The sequence below is a fragment of the Cornus florida genome, unplaced genomic scaffold (assembly GCF_030987335.1).
Source record: "Cornus florida cultivar Cherokee Brave unplaced genomic scaffold, ASM3098733v1 CherokeeBrave_3.0.0_Hap2_Chr10, whole genome shotgun sequence".
NCBI lineage: Eukaryota > Viridiplantae > Streptophyta > Magnoliopsida > Cornales > Cornaceae > Cornus > Cornus florida.
In genome coordinates, this window is record NW_026775580.1 from 47,383,730 (window position 1) to 47,411,615 (window position 27,886).

At 33.5% G+C, this 27,886-nt stretch overlaps 1 long non-coding RNA gene and 1 pseudogene across 1 annotated transcript; both read left to right on the top strand.

The window, feature by feature from the left end:
* Positions 1–2,560: 2,560 nt before the first annotated feature.
* Positions 2,561–8,472, top strand: LOC132277560 (subtilisin-like protease SBT3; annotated as a pseudogene).
* An 11,694-nt stretch (positions 8,473–20,166) lies between these two features.
* Positions 20,167–26,113, top strand: LOC132278920 (uncharacterized). Its single transcript, XR_009471169.1, has 6 exons — positions 20,167–20,226; positions 24,901–25,072; positions 25,198–25,354; positions 25,431–25,634; positions 25,753–25,842; positions 25,955–26,113. It is a non-coding gene; the product is annotated as an uncharacterized LOC132278920 (long non-coding RNA).
* The last annotated feature ends 1,773 nt before the right edge of the window (positions 26,114–27,886 follow it).

Below are 27,886 nucleotides of genomic sequence, written 5' to 3' on the forward strand. Positions count from 1 at the left end.
GTTTAAATACGCACTTTTCAGCGCTCATCATTTTAATAGAGAAGTTTTTACTTATACTAACAATAAAAAATGCCTTATTCAAATTTTTATTTTTATGTTTTTTTAGCCTTGGGTCTCGAGTTGTATTGAATCAGTTCTAACTTTTTTTTATAAAAAATAATTCGTTACTGTTTATTTGCAAAAAGGAAAAAAAAAAATTCATGATGGTAAGAACCCAAACCAAAAAACATTTTAACCACTCATCTCAATTTTTTGATATTGGTTATTCATAAATAAATAAAAAAAAAAGAGACAAGTTTATCTTTATAATTATGGCTCCACATTCAAAAATTTGATATTTGTTGTCCCAATATTTTCACTTGCACCCCAATTATCTTTTTTGTATATTAAATGATATAATTATCCTAAAAAATAGACTCACTCCATAACAAAACATTTACAACCCTTTCTTCAAATAGAAATGATATTCACACCTTATCATGACTACGCATTAGACGAGATACGCGTACTTTGTCATTAAGGTATTGTATACTTTTTCATTAAAATGGGGTGGAAGTAGATTGATTTATCTACTAGCTTGATTGTTTTACTACTTTGATTATGTAAAGATGAAAATGAATAGAAAGTCCCTTAGGGTTTGGTGATGATGGTAAGGTAAGTGGCTGGGTTCTAATATGTCCCGGTTTCGAACCCTAACACTCTTTTTATAACCCATCATGATTTAATCGGTGTTGTTGTTGTGGGGCCGATTATAACACTCTGGATTTGTAGCTTGGGGTGGGTCTAAAGGGTCCTGTCCAAGAGAGTTCCAAGTTCTAAAATATATATATATATATATATATGTTGAAAAAAAATTTAATTTGGCTTTAACTTAAGTATTTTATATACAAGAATATTATTCTCTCTTTAGGATAATCCATGAAAGGACACTCCTCCATAACATGCTGCATCATGTGGTTTACGGACAATGCCAAAAGATGTCCTTAACAAACAGAATCCTCAATTGTTCAATATTTATATATGATACCGAAAATAAAACTCGAAACCTTTCAAAATAATGTAGAAAATGGAAGCATTTTATGTTGAGAATTTTAAAGGTTTGTAAAACTATTTATTTGTAAGAGTTTGTATTTTCCGTTTCTAGAATTTTATGAGTTGAAATTTCTTTTTTATTTTTTTATTTTGTTGTTACAAATCTTTTCATTATTGATTTTAATGACAGATTTATGTTTTAGAAGATTAGGCTTTTAATAGCCTAAGACGTTTGAGTTTTATGTGAATTTATTTGGTGAATAAAGGCTAGATCTCTGTCTTACATTATATACTTTTATTTTTGCTATATTTCTCAAGTTTATAATGTCATAATCTTTCCATATTTTTGGGGCAACTTGACATTTATAGACTTGGTATCAAGTCTCTTGTGACATGCACATAGAAGACTATCGGCTTGAAAAGCTTGTATTGTATTTTGAAATCGCATTGGACCATCTGTACCTGCACGATAGGGAAGCCTTTGTGACTTTAGAACAGTGCCTAGCGAACCTCATCATCTTTCAGGTCAGCTCTTTCTAACTTTCTATAATACATTTTCTTACATACTTTGTGCGGCTGTTTTATTTTGTCATCTCATTATAGTTGTTTAATCACAAAATTATATATATATATATATATATATTTATTTATTTATTACAAACCTTTTATAATCCTTTTTTAAGTGTTCATTGTTTTAACTAAATATATATTGTGAGTTATGCAGTGTGGAAGCTGTTAGTTGATTTAACTGTGATTAACTACTTAAATGACCTAGATGAGATTAATAGGTCAACTTGCCCAATTTTTGTGATTGATTAAATTACCTAAGCAATATGATCAATTAAATATCTATAATCACAAAACTAATTACTGAAAAGTAAAACAAATAGAGTTAGAGAGATGGCACCAGAATTTTTAGTGAAGAAACTCCAATGGGTAGAATAAATCAATTGTTGTGAGAAAAACCTCGTGGACTATGTAGTCCAAAACAAAACGATTCACTATATCTGAAACAAAGTACAATGGACTTTAACTCAGGCTCACATCCTGTCATTCTACCAAAAACGAATTGCTGACAATCTTCTAGCTTTGTGACGTCGCATTTTCTTCAAGATCTGAATTTGATGTAGAAGAAATAGATCTACTTTTCGGAATCTTTGAATATTTAACCATGCTCCAATTTCGATGAGATAAAGAACAACATAACTAAATCATTCATGTATATATGTGTGTGCTCTCAAAATAGAATCAGAAAAATTAGATTTGATTTTCTGAAAAATATCTCTCACAAGACTTTCTCAAAATAATTAATTTTTGTTCCTAAAAGCCATATCTCAACATTAAATGAAAGAGACATTATATAGAAGTTTTGGAAGACCTGAGAATACTTGTAAAACAAGTGACATTCGTGCATAGGCTTTTGGAAGGAAATCTAGACCAAAAATGAATCAAAACAGACTAGGAAACTAAAGTTACCAAAGTTAATCTGAGGCCTTGAACCGATTCAGGAATTGCCTACAGGTTTAAGATGGCCAATGAAGAATCCTTCGTGATTCTTGAACCAGTTCAGGAATTTCCTACCGGTTCAAGATGACCAGTCTTGAATGTCCACAATGTTGAACCTGTTCCTTAATTCTTCAAAATTCCTAAGTGCTCTCACACACTCACAAACCTTTTAAAGCATTGTTCTCATCATCCCAAGTGTATTAAAACATAAACACTTGAATTTCTTCAAATCCGCATCTGATCTTCAATCTTGAAATTTTGAACCGAAATTTTACAACTCGATCGGACTTGTTTTGACAACAAAATTAGCCAATTACAAAATATATATATATATATCTCACAATCTTCTCAATATATATATATATATATATATATATATCTCACATAAGTACACATATATATCACTTTGTTTATCTTCACAGTTCACAGTATACTGTTTTTAGAACTAAACTTCATTAATTCTTCAAACTCCTTTATATATATATATATATATATCACATAAATACACATATATATCACTTTGTTTATCTTCACAGTTCACAGCATACTGTTTTTAGAACTAAACTCCATTAATTCTTCAAACTCCTTTAATCTATATTCCCAACATTTTATTCATAAGAAGTTCAATTCATAATAAATTGGATTATTCCACCTATGTGTCAACACACGATGCTGCTATATAAAGCTAATTAATTGATGGATATTTTAATATTTTTGTAACACCCAATCAAATTGTTATTTTAAGATATAAAGACATAATACTTTTTCCTATGTGTCAACATTTTAGGTACACTTATAGTCATAAAGACATAATATTTTTTCCTTTTTTGGGACAAATAAGTAAGAAGATATTATTTTAAGATAAATAAACAAGACCGTCTTATGTCATATTTGGATAAAGTCGATCATAATTTGTACCAATTTACCTAAAAGGGATATATGAAGAGTTTAGACATCCCTCTACATTGAAATGATGGACAATCCAAACATCCCTATTCTATGAAAATGCAGTCAAATGATGTTTTTACATAATTATTGGGAACATATAATGAATACTACAATTTTTTAACTAGCCTCTAGTGGGACTATGTAGGAAAGTAAGGTTGCATTTTGTATGCCATTTCTGACATTAGAACGTAATTTTTGAAGGCAAAACGGTGACTATAATGAAAAAGCTTCTCTAGTTTACAAATAAGAAATAATAAATTATTGCTAAAAATGTTAGTAAATTAGTTTATAGGTACAATTTAATCATAATGACAATTATTATTATTATTATTATTATTATTTACTAATAGGTAAGAGAAATGAAGAGGATAATGTGATGCTTTGTGTGAATAAGGTCGGTCTTAAGTTTGGTTTACACAAGGTCCTAAATTGGGTGTACAATGTTGAAAAAAAATGATTCTAATAAATTACGAAAATTACTTGCATACATAACATAAATAAAATTTTCAAGAAAAACTCGGACCAATCATATTTGTATATAATTAGAATATAATTATAATTTTAAAAACATTATAAAATTATTTTGAAACGTCTGAACACACACAAGACCCTTCAACAAACTTTACTCAATTTTATTGGTTTCATTCACACCATGACCACTGTGTGAAAGGGGACACTAGAAGGCATTTTTTGAAGATGGAACTATGAAGAGGTACAGTTGTGATGATAATGACAAACTTCCGTTTTTGGAAAAAAATGAAAGGACATTGTGATAAAGTTGGTCCTAACTTAGGGTATAGATGTGACCCTCCTCAGCCAATTAAGAAAGAAAACAAAGTTCTCAACATGTCCTATGCCCATATACATTTCAAAATTTTGAATTTTTTACTTTTACACATCAAACAATAAAAAGTGCTATTCTACTAGAGAAGTTTTTACCTGTACTAACAATAAAAAATGCCTCATTCAAATTTTATTTTTATTCTTTTAGCTTTGGGCATCAAGTTGTATTAAATCATTTCTAATTTTTTTTTTTTTAAATAATTCGTTACTATTTATTTGTAAAAAGGATAATTTCTTTCGTGATGGTAAGAGACCAAACCAAAAAATATTTTAACCACTTCTCTCAGTTTTTTGATATTGGTTATTCATAAATTAAAAAAAAAAAGACAAGTTTATCTTTATGATTATAGCTCCACTTTCAAAAATTTGATATTTGTTGTCCCAATATTTTCACTTTCACCCCAATTATCTTTTTTATATATTAAACGATATAATTATCCTAAAAAAATAGACCCACTCCATAACAAAACATTTACAATCATTTCTTGAAATAGAAATGATATTCACACCATAAAGTCATAACATACACACTTCACTAGCTATTTATTTATTTATTTATTTATTCCTTAAATGAAGTTATATGCAATCTGTCTTTTAAAAACACAACTTCTAACTATCCTAAAAAGTACTCCGAAGTGTTGTTTTACAATCATTAATTTTCAGCAGTTAATTATGAAAATTAAGTGTTTTTCAATTAAGTTTGCATTTAACAATGCAATTGAAATATCATTTTAAAATATGTATGAAAAACAATATTCTTTCAAAAACAAGGAACAACACAATTGTCGTGAAAAGTGCTCTTTGATATTGTTTTAAAATCATTTTTAACACTTAATTATGAAATTTTAAGTGTTTATTCAATTAAGTGCATTTGAATATACAAATTAAATAGTTTAGAAAAAACTTGTCACTCAAAATGGTATAAATTTTTGAAGGCAAAACTGTGACTATAATAAAAAAACTTCACTAGTTTAAAAATAAGAAATAATAAATTATTTCTAAAAATGTTAGTAAATGAATTTACAGGTACAATTTAATCATAATGACAATTATTATTATTATTATTATTTGACGAATAAATAAGAAATGAAGAGGATAATGTGATGCTTTGTGTGAATATGGCGGGTCCAAAGTTTGGTGCACACAAGGTCCTAAATTGGGTGTACAATGTTGAAAAAAATGATTATAATGAATTATCAAAATTATTTACACTTGCATATATAATGTAAATAAATTTTTCAGAAAAAACTCAGACCAATCATATTTGTATATAAAGTAGAGTGTAATTATAATTTTAAAAATATTATAAAATTATTTTGACACGTAGGAACACACACAAGGCCATTCAACAAACTCTACTCAATTTCATTGGTTTCATTCAAACCATGACCATTGTGTGATGTTGACCATTGTGTGATGTTATTGGGACGCTAGAAGGTATTTCTTGGAGACGGAACTATGAAGAGGTACAGCTGTGATGATAATGACAAACTTCCCTTTTTTTGGAGAAAAATGAAGGGGACATTGTGCTGCTATCCGTGATAAAGTTGGTCCTAAGTTAGGGTGTAGTAGACGTGACGACCCTAAGTTAGAAAACAAAGTTCTCAACATTTTAGAGCAAAATGAACAGTTTCAAACCCTAAGTTAGGGTTCACTTTCTCAACAACCCTACTCGCCGTCCTGAAACTCAAAATCTTCAAAGAAAACAAAGTTCTCAACATTTTAGAGCAAAATGAACAGTTTCAAACCCCAAGTTAGGGTTAACTTTCTCAACAACCCTACTCGCCGTCCTGAAACTCAAAATCTTCCATGGACGATCACCATCGAATTCCTCCACAACTTCTTGTTGCAAACAGGTTACTTGTTCCTCCAACTCTTGTTTTCCAATTGATCTTGTTTCTTTCTGCTACTTCTCACTCAAATGCAATGGAGAGGTCCACCTATATTGTCCACATGGACAAGTCCAACATGCCCAAAGTCTTTCCTACCCACCATCACTGGTACACTTCCATCCTTGACTCCACAACACCAAATGACCATCGATCCACCCCAAAGCTTATCTATGCTTATGACACTACTTTAACTGGTTTCAGTGCAGTGTTCTCCCCAGATGAGCTAAACACCCTCAGAAGGTGTCCCGGTTTTGTCTCAGCTTATGCTGACAAAATTGTCACTCTTCACACCACTCACACCTTTGAGTTCCTCTCCCTCAATCCCGTGGCCGGACTATGGCCAGCTTCGAATTACGGTCAAGGTGTCATTGTGGGTGTCATTGACACCGGCGTGTGGCCAGAGAGCCGGAGCTTCAACGACTATGGAATGACGAAAGTGCCCAAAAGATGGAAGGGGGCGTGCCAAGGAGGTGAAGATTTCAATTCTTCATTATGTAACTCCAAGCTCATTGGAGTTAGATATTTCAACAAGGGCTTCATGGCAAATCCTAACACTACCATTACCATGAACTCTGCGAGAGACACTGATGGTCATGGGACACACACTTCCTCCACAGTTGCCGGAAACTATGTTGAAGGCGTATCCTACTTTGGCTATGCCTCGGGGACTGCAAGAGGGGTTGCGCCGCGTGCTTGGGTGGCCATGTACAGGGTCTGCTCGAGCAACTTTGTAGAATGCTACACCTCCGATTACCTCGCTGGTATGGACCATGCTGTGGCTGATGGGGTCGATGTGATGTCAATTTCGATGGGTTTTAGTTTTGTTGTCCTTCTATATGAGAACCCATTTGCCATAGCTTCATTTGGAGCCATGGAGAAGGGTGTGCTTGTGTCTATTGCAGCAGGAAATGATGGCCCCTCTCTTGGGTCAGTATACAATGGAATCCCATGGGTCTTAACTGTGGGTGCCAGTTCAATTGACCGTTCTTTTGCCGGGACTGTGACACTTGGCAATGGGTTAACCATCACTGGATGGACCATGTTCCCTGCAAGTGCCTTGGTTAATGACCTCCCTCTCATTTACAACAAGACTATGTCACATTACAATTCAACTGACTTGTTGTCCAATCCCCCTTATGATGGCATCCTCATATGTGATATCGGCGACACTGATTCTCTCTACAACGTTGCAAGTCTGTCAAAGGCGACCTCAGCCATCTTTATCTGCGATGATCTACTATTAGCCGAGGTGGAAGAATTTTCTTATCCTGGAGTTGTGATTGGCTCAAAAGATGCAGAGGTAGTGTTCAAATATGCCAAAAGGTCTAAAGAAGGCGCCTAAGGCAAGCATAAAGTTCCAACAAACCATTTTGGGGACAAAGCCTGCACCTGCTGTTGCTTCCTACACTTCAAGGGGTCCTGCACAGAGCTATCTGGGCATCCTGAAGCGGGATTTAATGGCGCCAGGATCACTAGTCTTAGCAGCTTGGCCTCCCAATAGACTTGCAGCCTTTATTGGTTCGAATATAGATTTGTCTAGTGATTATAATCTTCACTCTGGGACATCCATGGCGTGTCCTCACGCTTCTGGTGTGGCTGCTTTCCTAAAAGGCGCTCATCTAGAATGGAGTCCAGTTGCTATAAGGTCTGCCATGATGACCACGGCAAACCCACTTAATCATATTCGAGACCTTAGTTTGGACCTCGAAAAAGCCTCACCTCTAGCTATGGGGGCAGGACAGGTTGATCCAAACAGGGCACTTGATCCCGGTCTTATATATGATGTGAGTCCACAGGACTTGTAAATCTCTTCTGCTCGATGAATCTCACCAAGGCACAAATTTTAACCATTGCAAGATCAAACAGTTACACTTGCTCCAACCCTTCTGACGATCTGAATTATCCATCATTTATTGTTTTGTACACTAACAAAACAACAATGATCACTCGAACATTTCAGAGGACAATGACAAATGTTGGGGATGGACCGACAATTTACAAGGCTGAGGTTACAGCACCCACCATCTTTGTTTGGCCGGAGAAAATCCTTTTTGTTAAGAAGTATGATAAGCAGAGCTACAATTTGACAATAAAGTACATGAAGGAATAGTATGGCACAGTCAAATTTGGTTCGCTTGTTTGGGTTGAGGAGAATGGAAATCATACAGTGAGGAGTCCTATTGTGGTTTCACCATTTGATGATGATTTGTTGCAGTCCAAGCTTGGAAGTAATCAAAGTATCACATTCTAGGCAATGAATTTGTAGTGTTGTCTGTTAAAAAAACACATCTTTAAAATACTATGATTTATATTACCATCTCTACACTCTCATTACATAATTTTTATACTCTAATGACAGGAAATCCCGTGTGGTTGAGGATGAATTTTTGAGTATCAAACAGTCAGGTTGCCCCCAAGTGGCCTGTGCCATGGCACACATAATGTGAAGTTCAAGGCAGTTTATTTGCATATAATTCAAATTTTAGATTGAAAATTTAAGTGTTTAACCAGAGCATAACATTCAAGGCAGTGTATTTGCAGTAAAAAATAATACTACATCTTCAACATACATGCTTTTTTTCTAAGTACTGTGATTTATTTTATCATCTTTTTACTCTCATAAGTGGTAGGGGGATAGAATTTTCCTACACTAGTGACAGGATATCCCCCGTGGTTGAGGAATGAATTTCTGAGTAACCAAACAGATAAACTCATTAGCTTGGATGTTTAATTGATCCGTTCAATAGTGCATTGTATATATGTTATCTGTCTCTTTTGTCAATATTTTTTGATTGTGACCCTTTCATACATGTGAACTGGCATCACAAGCTGAAGAAAATTGATATACAAACTGCAGGAACCTATAACTTACCTCCAAAAAGAAAGAAGAAAAAAAAAAAGATAGCTAATTTAGCATTCTGTTATTATTGTGTAGAGGAAAAAAAGATTAAAGGTATTAAAAATGAAATACATAGTTTAATCCTGCACCTGCTGTTTAGGATTATACACGAGGCAACTAGGAACTATAACTCAGTACGTTCGCCTTTAAAATTTTTATCTTTTAGCATTTGATTGAGAGAGAGAATGTTGTTTAATTTAATAATTGAAACTAAAAGGGTACAAGATATTATCTGTTGACTGTTATGTATACTTTGATAGAGCCATTTGTAATACATGTTGATACCATTTACTGTCATCCAGATCCCAGTAGTCTTAGCATTATCTTCTCCTGCTGGACGCGTCGTGATTATTACCACTCTTGTTGTCTTTGTTGTGTTCTTGCTGTTGTACTTCTTCTACCAGGTATTCCATATAAGCTTTTATCGCTTACCGGTATTTTGTTGGTATGTTCCATAAAACATACCACACAAAACTTAAAATGGAACCGAATGCATATCAATGGCAATGAGGCCTAAATACTTCTTGTCAAATAGTTTTCCTATATTTCTGTACAGTAGTATTTCAAGGTTGCTTTCTTTCAAGTTTTCATAGTAATAATTTTGTCTCTGAAATGTTGCAGTTTAAAATTTGCTTTTCAATGTTCAAATAAAAGAAAGTTGCTCCAGATCATAAAAAGGGAAAAGGATTGAAATTGACTGTGTGTTTATCAGTATTAAGTTTTTTGAGATCACCATTACATCTTTCCTTGATTTTTGTCAAGATGCATGGCTGCTTTAAGAGATGCCTTTCTACATTCATATGATTTTGAGTCTGCCATTCAAATGACATACTGTTTTAATTTTATTTTCCCATTTTCAAAGTATTCTTATTATGTTGTTTCTAGTATTTCTCAAGTATAATATATATCCTTCCCTAAATTTTTTTGCATTTTTTCCTTGCATTCTCATTTCTAGTTTTTCTGGAGTCCTTTTTAAGATTAACTTGGCAGCTCTCATTTCTAGCTCTTAAGGTAACATCACAATACCATGTCATTCAGCACAGCACAGTAACTAACTTTAATTTATTGTGATTTTGCATTGTGTTGCCCAAGTATTGACTCTAGAGGGGGGGTGAATAGAGTCAATTACAAATAATGGATAATTTTTGCAATATAGAAAAACAATTTCAAGCAAAGTACTTAACACAATTGTGCAATTATAAAGATATGAAATAAGCAATTAAATAGCACAATTATAAGAGAGATAAGGGAATAGAAATTGCAAACATTGACTCGGTGATTTTAGCGAGGTTCGGAAACTCCTACTCCTCAGCTCAAGACTCCTCTTGAGACTTCCCAATCCACTATAGCTTCTCCTTACGGGTGGAGAGCAAACCTTTACATGAAGCAAGACTTTGCTTCTTTTCCTTGCTAAGAGAACACCCTTCTCCTAGGCTTCTTTTGGGTCACACCAACCCTTACAAGTTTGTAGAAAAGATTGTAATTGAAGTACAAGATTGAATCTCTCTCAAGATAAATATACAAGTGCAAGCTCACAAGAAATATCTCTCAAAGATTGATGTACAAACTTTAGCTCTCAACTAGAGTATATATGAATATCAATAAAGCTCAAACTCTATAAATGAAATGAATGAGAGAAGATGAAATATGTGAAGAATATAAGATTTTATGAATTCAATAGAATCTCTCAAGTGTATAATAGAGCAAAACTCTATGAAGATTAAAACAAGAGCAAAAGCCCTTTTAATCTTTGCTAGAATCTCTCAAGATTGAATAAGAGTGAATGAGAGAGATAAAAAGAAGATTTGAGAACAAAAGCTCTCTTTAATGCATTATGAAGTCTTTCAAATAATGTCTCTTAGTTATTAAGACATTCCCCACTCTATTTATAGAGTTTCCAAGCTCAATATAGCTGTTAGGAGTGGAATGCATGAGGGTCGAGAAGAAAATAGATGTTACAGTTTGAAATCTACAGATCTGCGACCAAACCGGTCGACATATGGCTAAACCGGTTGACATCTTGGCTTGAACCGGTTGATGTGTATTGCAAACCAGTCAACATCTACTGAGTTCCATTTGGACATATGCTACTGCCTAGATACCGGTCGACATTTGTGTTAAACCGGTCGACATGTGTGAGCTTCAACTTAGATTTTTGCCACTGCCTAGATACCGGTTGACATGTGCATCAAACCAGTCGACATGTGTATTAACAGTTTTGACAGACAACTTATGCATAGGACTTTCAGTACAGGACATGTGCACATAGGTTATTTCCATTGAAAACATTTAAGTAAATGTCCATTTACTTTAAGTTTACAATGTAAATAAGGAAGTACCCCCCATTTGGATTCAATAAAAAATACTAAAAAATTGAAATCCAACTAAATCAAAATGTAGAAATTCAATTTTAGTACAAATTTGGATTTTCGACAGTTTTAGTAAAAATGAATCCTTATGTAGACCAATGTAGACTTGGTCAAAAATTATGATAAAATCAGTTTAGGCTAGTTTAAGTATAAAGAGTTATTATCGGGAAAAATTATTTTGAAATAATCATTATTTCAAAAATTCATTTTTCACACTTAGCCAAAAATATAGTGTTTCATGACGCGCATTCTGGGGTCCTAATGTCCGTTACCAACTCATGGTAATGAAGGCTTTTCATGTCTTAATTATTTACCAATATGAATTATATGATTGATGTGCATGGTCTTAACATTTCTAGCACAAATGATGAGTTCTTTCAAAGCTTATGCAAGCTTGAACTAACTCACTCTTTAGCAATGACTTCATATGTCAATTGTATATGAATGAAGTGCATAGTTAATTGCTAATAGATATAGGAGCATACGAATGATGATATGATATGCATGGTCCTGTAGAGATGAGCTTCAAATGGATTCATAGATACTTTGACATTGAATCCTAAACACTCACCATCCTATCTACCCCTTCTTCACGTTTTGTTCATGATTGTGTAGGCTTTCAGGTGGATTCGCTTTCTTCCTTTCTTTGAGTTGTTTTCTTTGCTCGTTGTAGTCCAAGCTATCTTTGGATGGACTTTACATTTGGTTCCTTGTAACTTCAAGTCTTCTTTGTATCCATTTCTTTCATTGATGTGATCTTGAATAATGGAATACTTGGAATGATCTTTATAGCTTCATTGAGGTTATTCTTTGAATATGAATAATCTATATAACACTCAATGTAAACTTTAGTCCTTAAACACCATTCATGGTTTGTTATCATCAAAACACCTAGATTGTCCTTGAATAAAATCCTTAAGGTCAACACATTGTATTTTTTCTTTGATTTCCGAACTCATCTAATATGAAAACTTGCATTATTGTCCTGACTTATACCTTTTATTAAGTAGCAGAAACTGTTGAAAGGAGCATTATAGTTTTTTTTTCCTTTCAATTTTCTTTATTCCTGATCCATTTTTGGCTTTTCTATGGTCAGGTTCCAGTGACAAAATAAGCTATTGTTTTCGATTAACAAGGAGATTAAGAATGATGAGCACTGAAAAGTACACATTTAAACCCCTTAAGCTTAGATATTCTAAGACCTTTATTTATCTTATTTTCCCGTTTTAAACTAATTTCATGTTATTACCATTTTTAGGTGCTTATCCCCAAAACAAGTTAATTCAGCCAAATAAGAGCATTAAAAAAGCAATCTTGAGTTGAATGGAAGAAAGGAGCAAAGTGGAAGCAAAATGAAGCAAAGTGTGGAAAGTCAACATTTTCGATCGATCTTAACATTCCTTCGATCGATCAGAGCAAGATTGATCTGGCCTCATCAAGATGGATCAAGCTTTTGTCCTTATCCAAAGATCTCACCATCTTCGATCAATCCAACATTTCTCAGATCAATCGAAAAGATTCCATCTTATCTACACCTACCACCCCACCTACCACTCTTGTCTTTATCCCAAAAATATCCCAAAATATCTTAGAGATTTGTCTTTATTCAAAAAGGCGCTGCCAAGGATGATCTATCTCTGCAGCATTCGATGGATCTCACTAATGTTCGATCGATCGAACCCTCTCAAGTCCGAATTAAATCAAATTCCAGCTTATTAAAAGTTATCTCATGGTGCAATCATTGGAGGAGCCCTTGTGCACGAGTCCAGACCATTGGGTGTGACACTTGAGCTACCTATATAAAGATTTGAGCTACTTTTTACACATAGTTTTTAAAAGGCTTAGAAAAGGGCTTAGATACATTCTTAGAGAGGAAGAAAAGAGAGCAGGGGAGGCTAGAGATATATTCTTGGGAGTTCTTCCATTCTTCTAGGGTTTCCATCAAGAAAGAGGTCATTCTTACCATGGAGATAGCCCTTGAGGGTTGAATGACTACTTCAATGAGTGGCTAAACATCTTCTTGGGGCTAGAGTTAGCCCTAAACATGCCTTCTAGACTTTAATACTTTGTATTTTGAGGGGATTTGTGTTGTAATCTTGTCTTGACACTTATTTTATATATGAATCTTGTTTATTCAATAATTTGTGTGGTTTAATACTTCCAATTGATCATTTCATTTTATCCATATGTCTATGTATACTAGAATAAATGTTCATGTGTTTATCTCTAATTTTTGTGTTATTGATGCATATTTATGTGTGTTGATGCTATGGATCTAGTGATTGTCAAGGCATAGTGCTTAATAGAATACTATTGTGGTTTATTTGATGGTTCATACTCATGTCTTGATGGATTGTGCCTTTCTTTTAGTTTATTTAGTTTAATTTTCATGCCCTTAGCTTAGTTGTAGTGTAGTTGCCTTAGTTGTTAGATGGGAGGACAATTTATGCTTGTTGTTTGATGTTCCATGCTTATGAATGCAAGTAGTATTATTCTCTAACCATGTGATGTGTTTGGATTGTGAGCTTAAAGGAAAGATTAATGGTTTAGTTTGATGTATTGTGCTATTCACTAGGTTGCTTAGACAATATATGCTTAATTGGTCATCCATGCTTGTTGAAACAATTAATCACACATTCTCAAATTGCAACACATGTTTCCTCTTATTAATTATACATTGAATGTCCAGAATGGTGATGTTTAGTGGTGACGTTTAGACCCCGAGACCTCACTATCTTGTTTTCTCTAAATTTCATTTAAATTGCTTATCTTATATTGAACTTGTTTATTTTAGTTTGTAGTTTAATTAGCCAATCAAACCACCTTTTGATCACTCGACCTACTAACTCTATATATTATTTCCATTGCAAGCATGCCCACAATCCCTTAGGACGATCCCTACTCACCCTAGCTATATTTTTAGTTAGAGGTAGTAGTGGCTTTTATAAATTCAAAACTTGGCCACATTGCACACTCACACTCTTAACACATTTTTATGCGTTGGTTCGACGACACACCAAGTTTTTGGCACCGTTGCCGGGGATTGAATTTGCACTACAACATATTAGGTTTTTACCAGCGCTTCTAGAAAAAGCGCTGGTATAGGTCTAATATTACCAGCGCTTTTTTTAAAAGCGCTGGTATAGGTGTAATGGTACTAGCGCTTTTCCTGGGAGCGCTGGTATAGGTGTAATCGTACCAGCGCTTTTTTTAAAAGCGCTGGTATAGGTGTAATCGTACCAGCGCTCTTTGTAGGAGAGCTGGTATAGGTGTAATCGTATATACCAACGCTTTTTTTAAAAGGGCTGGTATAGGTGTAATAGTACCAGTGCTTTTTGTAGGAGTGCTAGTATAGGTGTCCCCATTTTCCCACTTCCCTTCATTTTTTTTCCCTTCCCTTCATTTTTTCCCTCTATTTTTTCCCTCCATTGATTTATATATAGAATATTTGGTCCCTAAAACTACGTCGTTTTGTGGGGAATTAACATTGTATTCTCCACTTTCCCATTTCATTTTGCAATAGCCCTAATCCATCAGCCGTTCTCTTACCTTCTCATCACGGTCGCGCCTTCCATCACAGCTCTCTCATCACGCCTTCCATCACAGCTCTCTCATCACTAGTCGTGCCTTCCATCACAGCTCTCTTATCACGCCTTCCATCGCAGCTCTCTCAGCCATTCTCTCGCCTTCCATCACAGCTCTCTCATCACGGTCTCACCCTTCCATCACCGGTCGCGCCTTCCATCATAGCTCTCTCATCATGCCGTTCTCTTGCCTTCCATCTCAGCTGTTCTCTCGCCTTCCATCATAGTTCTCTCGTGGTCTCGCCCTTCCATCACTGGTCGCGCCCTTCCATCACCGGTCAACGATTCGAACTTCTTCAAGTGAAAGCTTGAACCATCACTCTCTCTATCTTCCTATTCCCAACCCAACCATTCCTATTCTAGACATCATCTAAGTAGATTTTGAAGCAATTCGGCTTCGAGTGCGTAGGGGAAGAAGTGCCATTATCAAGCTGGGAATACGGAAATAGCCAAAACAGTAAACAAGATTAGGTGGGTTTGATTTGAGATTTTTATAATACGGAGTATTATTATACCATGTCAATTTATAGAATGCGAATTCTTATATTTATATCATTGCGTATGAATAAAATTCTTAAAAATCTAGAACAAATATTGCTTAAAGGCACTTCTATTTATTTATCAAGTATTATATGAACTTTCAACGATAAGCATTTATTTTGACTCTAATTTGATAAACAATGAAAATTATTAGTCTCCCCCATTTTCATTGATTTTCTTTTCCCGTGTTTATAATTCTCCAAGTATGAATCATGAAACCATAATTTCGAGTTGATGAGGAATGAAATTTGTTAACAACTTAGCGACCGGAGAATTTGGAAGAGCAACTATGATCATTGCATAGTGTTCCAGTGTAATAATTTTCTCAATGTAAAAATGATGAAAAAACCAAACCTACCATTATTTAGGTTGGGGTCATTGTCCATAGCACGGAGATCTCAAAAGAGGTCGTTCTCATAAAATTATAGTTCTATTGATGAAACAAAAGTTGTTTATAAGTGCCGTGTAACTAAATAACTTATACGCACAAAATCAGTTTAATCACAATTGATCAAAAAATCACAGTGTAAACAAGATCAGGTCGGTTTGATTTGGAATTTAGTTCAAGCGACAACGCATCCTCCCAATTTCAATGATTCTGCAACCACTATTTGATCTCATTCTGTACCTAAGATTGTTGTTTTCAATTTTTTTTTCTTTGTACGAGAGGAAATAATCGATCGTAGCTTGGATTGTTGGAACAAGTTTTGTCGTTGATTAGTCTGATTTCATTTTTCAGGTAATTTCTTTCTTTTTTTTTTTTTGTGTTCCAACATTGAGAAAACTGTATATAAATAATATACAATTTGTCGTTAATTAAAATTAATAATAATAATATTTTTACTATTTTTTAATGTTTGGTGGTTAAAATAATACTGTATATAAATATCAATTAAAATTCAAACAAATCTCAATATGATTAGTTGGGAATCGAAATTGGATCCTCTAAGACAATTAAGGATACAAAAATATGGGGCTTAAAAATTCTCTTACTGTATACTTTTTCTGTACAATTTTCTAAAAGAGTAATCTTTTTTTGGGACTGAAGAAGAATGTAGTAAGAATTTCCTAAAAGAAACGTTCTTCTTTAAGGGTTAAAAGTTTATTAAAAAAGACATCCTTTTTGAAACAAAGAAAAAAAAATATTTCCTAAGAATTTCTTAAGATTGTTGTTTTAAAATTTTTTTTTTAAGTTTTTGGCTAACTGTATGTTTAATTTCAAATGTGACGTGGAATGGGTGTTTGGTTGAGGAGCTCAACCAACTTCAGGAAATGCTGTCTAGAGAGAGAGAGAGAGAGAAATGGGTTATTAAATGGGTCGGAAACACCTTGATACGTAGTAATTTTCCCACCCTCGCATTAGGTTCATGATTTTACCCCATGGATTCCGACAGCTCACCTCCATATGGGGAAATACATGTCTAGCTTTAGGGGAGCTCCAATCCAAAAGGGGTGTAAATGCGGGTGTGACAGCTCTTCATTGTTGTAGGATGGTTAGAGTGTTTGGTTGATAGAGTGAAACTCTTTAGATAGTAGATAACACTTGAAGATGGTAGGATATTTTATAAAAGCTGGATAGTATCATTGTTGTTGGAATTTAGGTGGGATGGGTAGAATGGTTGGTGGATTATGGAATTTAGATGGTAGGTAACAATTGAAGATAGTAGGATATTTTATAGAAGGTGAATAGTTGTATGGAAGAACAAGAACACTTGGTAGAAGAAAGAAAATTTATTTATTGCATGTAGCAGTTGATTATCTAGAATTACAATATGCAGTATTTTCTACTTTTTAGATAATTTGTACACATATTTTGACATGTCATTTGTCTAGAAAAATGAATCAAGATTTTCTTACTCCATAGTTAGACAATATATTTTGTTTTGCATATATGCATATTGAGGGTAAAAATTTAATCGGTACAACATTCAGATTTCAGCTTTTGTATTCTACAATCTTAATGAATTCAATGCTTAAAAAGTTAAAATTAAGACAATATCAAATAGGTTTTCAAAGTAATACATTCAACTCTTAAAATTTAGTGCTTGAAATTTTTAGTTTTACCAAAGGGCACTTTATAGTTGTTCTAGTAGTGCCATTGTTAATAAATAAAGTATGCCATTAAAAGCCTTCTGATTTCTCATGTGGTTTATACATCCTCGACAACTATTACCCAGTAACGTATTATAATATGTAATGTTTATTATGAAATTCAATTGAATTCAGGTAATAGTGATAGTGTTTTGTTTAGTTAGATTTGCTGTCTACCTTCTGAAGGAACAAGAGGATTCTGCCTTCGCAAAAGTTGGATTCTTTCCTGGCTTTCTTTTGACTTAATAATGTTGCATCGACAATAAGGATGACTTTGGCACTCTAGGAGAATTGGCGTTTTAGGGTGGGATTGAAAAGCTCTCCAGTGTGTTGTGAAGCCTTTGGTGTTGAGAAAAAGATAAGAGAAACTAACGATCTTTGTATAAACCATGTTTTCCTGTCAATCTGTCCAATCACATTCACATTGTCACACTCACTTCCCATACTCCATTCAACCTACAATATATTGTGAATTCATTAATTCCCTATAGAAAGATTGTATAAAAAGGAGAGAGAAGATGATCGTTGTAGAAGGGCTTGTATCATTACGTTTTTTGAAAAGAAAAAAAAAAGAGTACATTATTCAACGTTGAGATAAAATCCTACTAAAAAGTTTCTAGGAAAAAGGTAATAAGGATAATAAATAAATAAGTAAAAGATAAAATAAATGAAGTTGCAATCTTAAGGCTCTGTTTAGTTAGAATGAAATAGCCACTACAAGGTGGAAGTAATAGAAATTGAAGTGGAATAAGGAAAATAATTTTTTCAACATGTATTTGGTTAGAATGAAAATTTTGTTAGAAATTTGATTTAATAGTTTGGTAGCTTAAAATTTGCAAGAAAATATTATTGTTTACCTTTTTTTTTTTTTTTTTTTTTTTTTTTTTTTTTTCTCTTTTTTGTTGAACAAGAAAACATATCTAAATAAACTTGTCTCAAATAAATATTTTTATCTGATCTCAAAAAGTAAAAATTATTGGAGAATCTAAATAATTTTTTTTTTATAGTTTATTTAGAGAGAGATATGAACCATTAGACCTTTCTTTCAAAATTGATTTATAAAAACATTTTATTTTAGAGAGAATTTATGGGCAAGCTGTTGGTTCATATCAGTTTCCAAGAAAGTAAGTTTTCTTATGTTTTTTTTTTTGAATGGTAATTTTCTTATGTTTTCTAGAGGACGAATTTGTGGAAAAGTTAAGCAGTTAAGGAAAATTACTTCCCTCAAAATTATTCTTTTCTTGCCTTCCAAACTTGTAAAATGTTAAAAAAAAGAAAAAAGAAAACCTCTCTCTAGACTCCAACCATTTCCATCTAACTGAACATAAGCCTAAAGAAAATTAGAAATAGAAAAGAGAGACTTGTATTAATGAATTAGTAATACAAAGTATATAAACTTTTGACACAAGTAAATGAGAGGGGTTTGATAATGTAACTGCCATAAATTTTTAGACTTACACGACTTATAGTTTGTAGGGAATTATGGCCAGGGAGACTAATGTAGAATAATTCAATTGACAATTCTTAAATTGAGCAGCACTAATAAGACAAATTTAAAGTTTGGACCTTAAATAATGGTTTAAATAATATAACTCAATGAGAGATACGATCCTAAGATGAAATTATTTAAGGTGAAATTAAATATAAAAGTCTTGGCATTAATGAGTAATATAGTTTATACACGATGATGTATGTGCTCTAGACATGAATGCTGGATGTATCATGTATGTGCTCTAGACATGAATGGTGGATGTCTTCTAGTAAGTGAGATAACAAGGATTAAATCTAATAAGATTTAAGATTTGTCAATAGGCATTGGTCTTGTTGCAAAAGAAGTGGTTGCTGAAAGTATTCTTTCTATCATTAAAAAATGGCTCTTGAAAAAGATATATTCTCAAAAAATCTTTTTGTAAAAAATGAAGATTAATGAAGAATCAAAGATTTGATTCAAAATGCTGAAGCTTTGAAGAAAAATTTACTAATGGATCTGAAATTGAATCAAATAATATTAATAAAGTTGTGAAGAATGTCGCTGGTAGTGGCTTTTTGTTCTCTTGGGAGTGCTCCCCTTTTGAGTGCCTTTAATGAATTTTACTTATCAAAAAAAAAAAAAAATGTGAAGAATGAGGTGAAAAATCAGATCCCACCAACAAGCAATAATCTGAGAATAAAACTTTACAAGTCCTACGAAACCTTAGGGATAATATCTTAGAGAGAAATCTTGACTGAGTCTTTATGTTTTACATCTTGTTGATTCTAAAACCCTGAGAGTTGAATCTTGGTCAGATTAGTGTTTTTATATAATATTCGGTTTCTTTTTTTGTCAAATACAATTTTGTTCTCTTGTTTGCCTTCTACTTGAACAAAAAATTATGTTTTTGTATGCTACAAGACACTGAGCTTGCTATGTTCTTGCTATTGCTAACAATGTGACCACTATAATTCAACATTTGTCTCGGTTTCCTTCACATTAGCAATCAAGAAGGGATAACTCGCATTTGATTAGCTAATATTCTTTGAAGGTATTGATGATTGCTTTTCCTACTTTTTAATTTTTTATCTATTCATTTAAAATTATTCCTTATGAGTTTCATTAGTTCATCAATATATATATTCTACTTGTTGCATGATAGGTAAATTAACTTTGGTATATCATCTTGTTGAATTGTCAGCTCTTACAAATAATCGTGTTGTAATATGTTTTTATTTTGATTAATGCAAATAATTTATTTATGTTCATGTGGAACTTTTGGAGATTTGAACTATTACCTGTTACTTTCTTGCTGTACACAATGGACCCATCTTGCATAATGATATTTTACTAAAAATTTACGATCATTCTTAGGAACCCTAGCTACATTTTGTTGAGGAATTTGTTTTAATGGAGTAGTCATGATTTTTTTTTTTTGTACATGTTACTTTTTTATTCTTTTCAAATACCTTGACTAAATTGTTATCATGTTTACCAATAATATATTTCTTGTCCATATTTTTTATTTAGGTTGCTTGTTGTAATATCATAGATACAAGTTGGATAACTCAGTCAAGGTACTTCAGATTGTAGTTTGATTAGGTTACTTAATCTAATAACAACAATTTAAGAAATTTGATTTTTTATATGCATTACTATGCAAATAGGTTAAGTTCAGCATACTTGCGTGGAGTTGAAGAGTTTCTAGATATCTCATTTGAGTGAGTTGGGAAGGATGGACGTATATATTGTCCTTGTATTTATTGTGGCAATTGTATAAAAACAAACATGTTCTGAGGTGAGAGATGATTTGGTATGCAATAAGTTTATTCAGTCATACACAACTTCGTTTTATCACGGGGAAGAAGTGCCGTCATCTTCTCGGCAAACTGATGTACACACAACACACGAGGATATCAATGCAAACAAAAATGATGATATGCATGGACTTTTACACGAGGGTTTTGGTGTTCCAACTGAAGGGAGGGAAGAGACCAACGGAGAAATGATCAGCACCAAAGGGTGTCAAATGAAGAGTTAGATAAATTTTATAGGCTATTGGAAGATGCAAACCTAGAGTTATATCCTGGGTGTAAAAAGTTTTCAAAGTTATCCTATGTAGTGAAGCTATATTTAGTGAAGACTAAATATAATTGGAGTGACAAATCATTCACTGATCTGTTAAAAGCGATAAAAGATGGATTACCAGATGGCGAGACATTACCAAAAACCTTCAATGAAACAAAGAAGATGATTGGTGACCTGGGTCTTAAATATGATAAGATTCATGCATGTCCCTCTGATTGTATGTTGTATTGGAAGGAGCACTCTAATGATGAAATGTGTCATAATTGTGGCAAGTCAAGGTGGAAAGTTTTTGATTTAGAAACTGAGGGCAATGCAAGTACATCATCCTCATTAACAAATTAAAAAATTCCTACTAAAGTTATACGATATTTTCCTTTGAAGCCAAGACTCCAAAGATTGTTTATGTCAAGTAAGACAGCTTCTTTTATGAGATGGCATGCCGAAGAGCGAATCAAGGATGGATTGATGAGACATCCTGCTGACTCCCCAGCATGGGATAGCTTTGATAAAAGATACCCAACATTTTCTAGTGATCCTCGGAATGTCAGGCTTGTATTAGCAACTGATGGGTTCAACCTATTCAAGACCATGAGTGTTGCACACAGTACATGGCCTGTTTTGATACTCGTGTATAACTTACCCTCATGGATGTCCATGAAACAGCCTTATTTTATTCTATCAACCTTGATACTTGGCCCTAAGGGACCTAGAAATGATATTGATGTCTATTTGTAGCCTTTGATAGAGGAATTAAAAGAGTTGTGGATTGATGGGGTGGAAACTTATAATGCTTCAAGAAATGAGATGTTCCATATGCATGCAGCATTGTTTTGGACTCTTTCTGACTTTCCTGGTTATGCAATGGTATCCAATTGGAGTACAAAAGGGTATTTGGCTTGTCCTACTTGTAACAAAGACACTTGCTCTCATTTCTTAGATCATAGCAAGAAAATATGTTATGATGGGCATCGTTGTTTTCTTGAAAAAGATCATAAATATAGGTGTTGTAAATCAGCATTTGACGGCACTAAAGAGGTAAGTTGTGCACCGCCTATGTTATCTAGACCACAATTGTTACATGAATTAGAGGGCCTTAAATTTTCACCATTTGGAAAGAGTGTACATACAATGAATAAAGATCGGAAGCATGAAGATCGGACGCGTCTGCCGCATAATTGGAGAAAGAAGAGTATATTCTTTCAATTACCATATTGGAAGTATAATCTTCTGCGTCATAATCTACATGTGATGCATATTGAAAAAAATATATGTGACAATATACTTCACACATTGATGAATGATCAGAAAGGGAAGGATGGATTAAAAGCAAGACTTGACCTACAGGATATGGGAGTAAGGCCTTCACTTCACCCACAAGAACGTGGTTCAAAAAAATTTTATTTGCCCCCTACAAGTGTCACGCTATCTTCACTTGAAAAGAGCACATTATGTCGAGTGTTGAAAAATGTTAAAGTTCTAGATGGGTATGCATCTAACATTTCACGTTGTGTGAAATTGAAAGAGCGTACAATTAGTGGGTTGAAGAGTCATAATTGTCATATCTTGCTGCAACAACTTTTAGCCATAGCCATTCGTAGGATATTGCCTAAGAATGTTTGCTTAGTACTTGTCGAGCTCAGTAACTTTTATCGAGAGTTATGTTCAAAGACTCTTCGGCCTGAAGACTTGGATAAATTGGAACACCGGATTGTTTTAATACTATGTTAATTGGAAATGATATTCCCACCTGGCTTCTTTACCATAATGGTACATTTATTTGTTCACTTGGCTCACGAGGCAAGGATTGCAGGACCAGTGCAATACCGTTGGATGTATCCAATTAAGAGGTCAAGATTTTTAATGAATTTTCATTTATTGTTTGTTTATTTTTTAAAAATTCTGATATTATTAAATTTCATTCTTTATATTTAGGTACCTTATGACTTTGAAAAATTACGTGCGAAATAGAAGTCATCCTGAGGGGTCAATAGTAGAAGGTTATTTAGCGGAAGAATGCTTGAATTTTTGTTCACGTTGTTTGACGAATATTGAGATGAGATTCGATAGGCCCCAAAGGAATTCCGATAATGTGCTTGATGGGGAGGAAGTGAATGATTTTGGTGCACAAGGTCATGCCTTGGGAAAATAAGAGTTCATTAATCTAGATGAGATGACTTTGGTGCAAGCTCATCGGTATGTTTTGTTCAATTATCATGGAGCAGAACCATTCATTGAGTAACATTAAGTTCCCCAATATATTACATGATTATATTCGTGTCAAACTTCATTTAGTTTAATAGGCAATATGTTTAACATTATATTTTCACAATGCAGAAAACATAAGAGATTTCTTAAGATGAGGCAGCACTATTTAAAACCAAGACAATTAGAGAAGATGTCTCATGATTTATTTCACAAATGGTTTAATGAACGTGTAAGTATTTGACTTTTGTGTATGTGTTGGTGTATTATAGGTTTATGAAAAATTACCTTATTGTATAAGTTATATCTTTATGAATACAATTGCGAGATAGTGAGGATCCAATTCCTAATGAGCTGAGGTGGCTAGCATAAGGTCCAAACCCTGTCGCGAAACGGTTTAAGAAGTTTGTGATCAATGGTTTGAAGTTTCATGTTAGAGATGTTGAGAGACGGAGAAAGACTCAGAACAGTGGAGTTACTATAAAGGCAGTGACATCTAGTTATGTAAGAGCCAGCGATCAAAATCCCATCACAGGAGATATTCAGTACTATGGTGTGCTGACTGATATCATTGAGTTAAATTACAATGTAAATAGGAAGGTGGTATTGTTTAAGTGTGATTGGTTTGATGTCTTGTCCAAGGGTAGAGGAATAAAGGAGGATGATTTTCGATTTAAGCTTGTTAATTCGTCATGATCGTTGGGAACAGATGAGCCTTTCATTCTAGCATCTCAAGCTGAACAAGTATTCTATGTTGATGATCCCATTGACAATGAGTGGAAAGTGGTTATTGGCGCAAAACCGCAAGACCTTTATGATATGCCAGAGCATGATATTGAATCTTATCAAGTTCATGAGCCATTTCATGCACAACATGTGGATAACGACTTGGATGTGCCTGATGATAGCACGTTTTGGACAAGAGCTGATTTGCTTGGAACAACTATAGAAGAAGATAATGATGTTGATGATGACCTTGATGAAGATGAGATTTAGAATGATTCTATATCTACTACTCAATGGATGTGAAATGTCTTTTTTGGATGTCAAATGTCTTTTTTGGATATTATAAGCTCTGATTCACTCTCTCTATATATATATATATATGCAAACTTGACAATAATATTGCAGTATCATATTTTGTAGCATGCACATGTACGCTTCCCATGAATAATGATTTAGTTTTTTTGTGTGCTTATATATTTTTAATATGTTTTGATCTATTCTTGGCACATTATTGTATAAGTGCAATCAATGATTTTACCAAAACAGAATGGTTTTATATAATTTCCATTGGACAACCAAAAATACCCTAAAGTTTTGAGGTATTTTTTATTTCTTTTTATTGATTTTTCCTGGATTGTGCACTGCCTTTTTAAAACAATTTGATTGCATTCTCTTATATGAATTCTCACTTTTTTGTTTTCTTTTCCAGGAAGGATAAATAATAAGCTGACAATGAAATGAATGGTTAGTGAAGTGGAAAAAGTGAGTGAACAAAATACTGAAGCTTCAACTTCAAAATCATCCTAACCACCGCCGAAGAAGAGACGGGGCCCGACACGATGCAAGAATGTCATAAACGCGACAAACTTATTACCATTAAGGTACATATATATATAGATCATCTTATATAGTTTACATAATTAGACTATATTCAATATGAAGGAGAAAAAATGATTTCTATCTTTATTTTTGTACTAAACATCTACAATTGTTAATTTTTGTTTAGGGTTAATAAGTTTGGACAGCCGATCGGCCCTGGAAGTGGTACATATAGTAATTATTTGGGAACACTTGCCCGGAATGCTAAATTGGCTCATTTGTGCTATAAAACTTGGTGGGAGATGCCTAAACGGCTGAAGGAGGATATGTGGAACGTTGTAAAGGTAAAACCCTTCAATGATATTAAAATAATTTTTATGGAAAAAGTGGATTAACATGCAACAATTATCACATTTTTAGGGAAAGTATGATGTGGGAATCTTGTCAAAACATTGGACAATATCCTCCATCAGAAAAAAATGGAGGGGCTAGAAGTGTGAATTAAAAAGTGAATATTACTCGGTTAGGGATACAGATGCAGAAAGATTAGCAAACCCACCACTTGATGTTGAAAAGGAGCATTGGGAATTTTTGGTTAGGCATTGGGGTACACCTATTGCGAAGGTAATCCTCCATCTACCAATTTTGTTTAAAGTCAATGAGTTGAATTTATTATTTACCTGCTTTCAGTCATTATTTTAGGTGGAATGTTAGAACGTTTAATTTTTCTCACTTTTTGTAGGAGGTCAGTAAAAAAAACAAAGAACGTCGTGGGAATCAGACAATGATGCATACTACAGGGACAAAAAGCTTTGCACGTGTTTCTGCCGAGGTTAGTTGAAGTTTTGGCAATATAAATTATTTCAGTTCTTATGTCATTGAATGATTATAAATGTTAGTGGTAAATAATAATATATATCACAATGTCTATGTTTCTTTTATAGATTGAGGAAGACGAAGGTATTCAGCTTTCTCGTGTAGATTTATTCATTTGCACACATGTAAATAAGGATGACAAAGCTACTGATGCTGCTGCTTCGGAGATGATTGTAAGTTTTCATACTTTCATTTTGCAAAAAGGGGGTCACGTGCCTTGAAGTGACCAATTTTTAAACTCTTTGCGGTGTATTAGGGGGTTACATGCCTTGAAGTGACCAATTTTCAAATCATTGGCTCATGTGGAGGCATTTTAATTTCATTGTTTATCATCGGCCCGTGTGGAGGAAATTTACTTTCTTGTATTTGTTGAAAAGCATGGGAGTATGGGATCATTGTATGTGGAGGCTTCTTGTTGATTGATTTGTGTTATGGAGAAGTATTTGCTATTTGTTGTTTGTGTCAATGTGTCAATCATATTCTCCCCAACATGTATTTAATTTCCATTAACACTTGTACTCTATTTGTTCTCTCATCTTTTCTTCGTTTCTAAGTTTTATTGCTTCATCCTTGTTCTACACCTAGTAATTCTTAGGAAATTATGGACACAACGTGAAGTTGTTTACATTTTTAGATTTCTGGTTCTGTTGAAGTTGTGTTCAGTTTATTAAATTCTATTATATTGATATTGAGTTCATTTTCTAAAATTCTACTTCTATTGTATGACCTTGCTGGTGTGTACTGTTACTGCTATATTGGGATTGTCATTGGGTTCTTCTTTGAATATCCCGTGCTTGTCCTTGAATATGTTAAACACATTTGTTGAAACCCAAAATTGTTGGTTGAGAACTGATTGATAACTCAAAAATCACAATCAAGTTAGGGTAGGAGGAAAAGAAAATACACTTCACCATTTAATTCTTGGGAAATTAAATCATTCATACAAGATAGAAACACACCAAGGAGACATTCATTGATTTTACGTTTTTTTCTTCCTTTTGTTGATTTCTTGAGATTCAAGTTTTTGAAGATTTTATGAAGGCCAATAATGGAAAGGTAGATAAAGGGAGGAGAGAAAATTAATAAAGTATGTTCTGATTCTAAAACTCCATCTGGAATCTCAAATCTAATTACAAGATATTGCAATAATAAGAATGGAGGAAAAATTCGGATAGAAAATCAAATGAAAGAAATCAAGATGGAGACTAAAGTGGAATAATAATAATATATCCTTTAATTTGAACCTCAAACACTTCGTTAAGTTTGCCTGGATTCTTCTTGTGCTAGAAGCTGCGTGGTTCAAGAGAGCTAGTAGATAGAAGACCTACAATTTTTTTGGAATTTAGAAGTGACAAGATGTGATGCTGGTGATTTTTTATTTTTTTCTTTGGAAAAGAAATGATGTTGGTGATTTGATAAGTTTGAGGTTTTGAAGTGTATGTGTATATATATATATATATATATATATATATATATTTGAAGAGAAGTTTTAGGGATGTAAAGAGGAGGTTAGTGGAACACGAATATCATTAGCCTTAATTTATCCTTCAGTTGTTTGTAAAATTCTCCCATTGTCAACATGTTGCTGATTAGTGCCCTGAATTCTTCAATTTAATGTGTTCCTCTCAACCCCAATCATCGAAGTCCTAAAACAAAATAGAAAAACATCTTTCAAAGGCACACCTCTGTTTAGTTTTCAAAGTTTTAGAATGTACTATTTTATGTAGCGTTTGAAGCAATGCAATCTGTGATGCAGTAACCTAATTATGTTCGCATGTGTCATAGTTTCTTCTTTCTTTCTTTTTTTCCGCGACAAATAACATGCGAGAAGTTGAACCTTTAAACTTTTACTTGGGAACGTGAACAAATATTTCTCAGCAATAACCTCTGATTTGATAGGAGGTGCTTTATTCTATCACCATACCAGGGGAACAAGAATATGGAAATGTTAATCGCCATTTAAGTTGATGCTAATTATTGAGCTCAGATTTTGTGGTTGA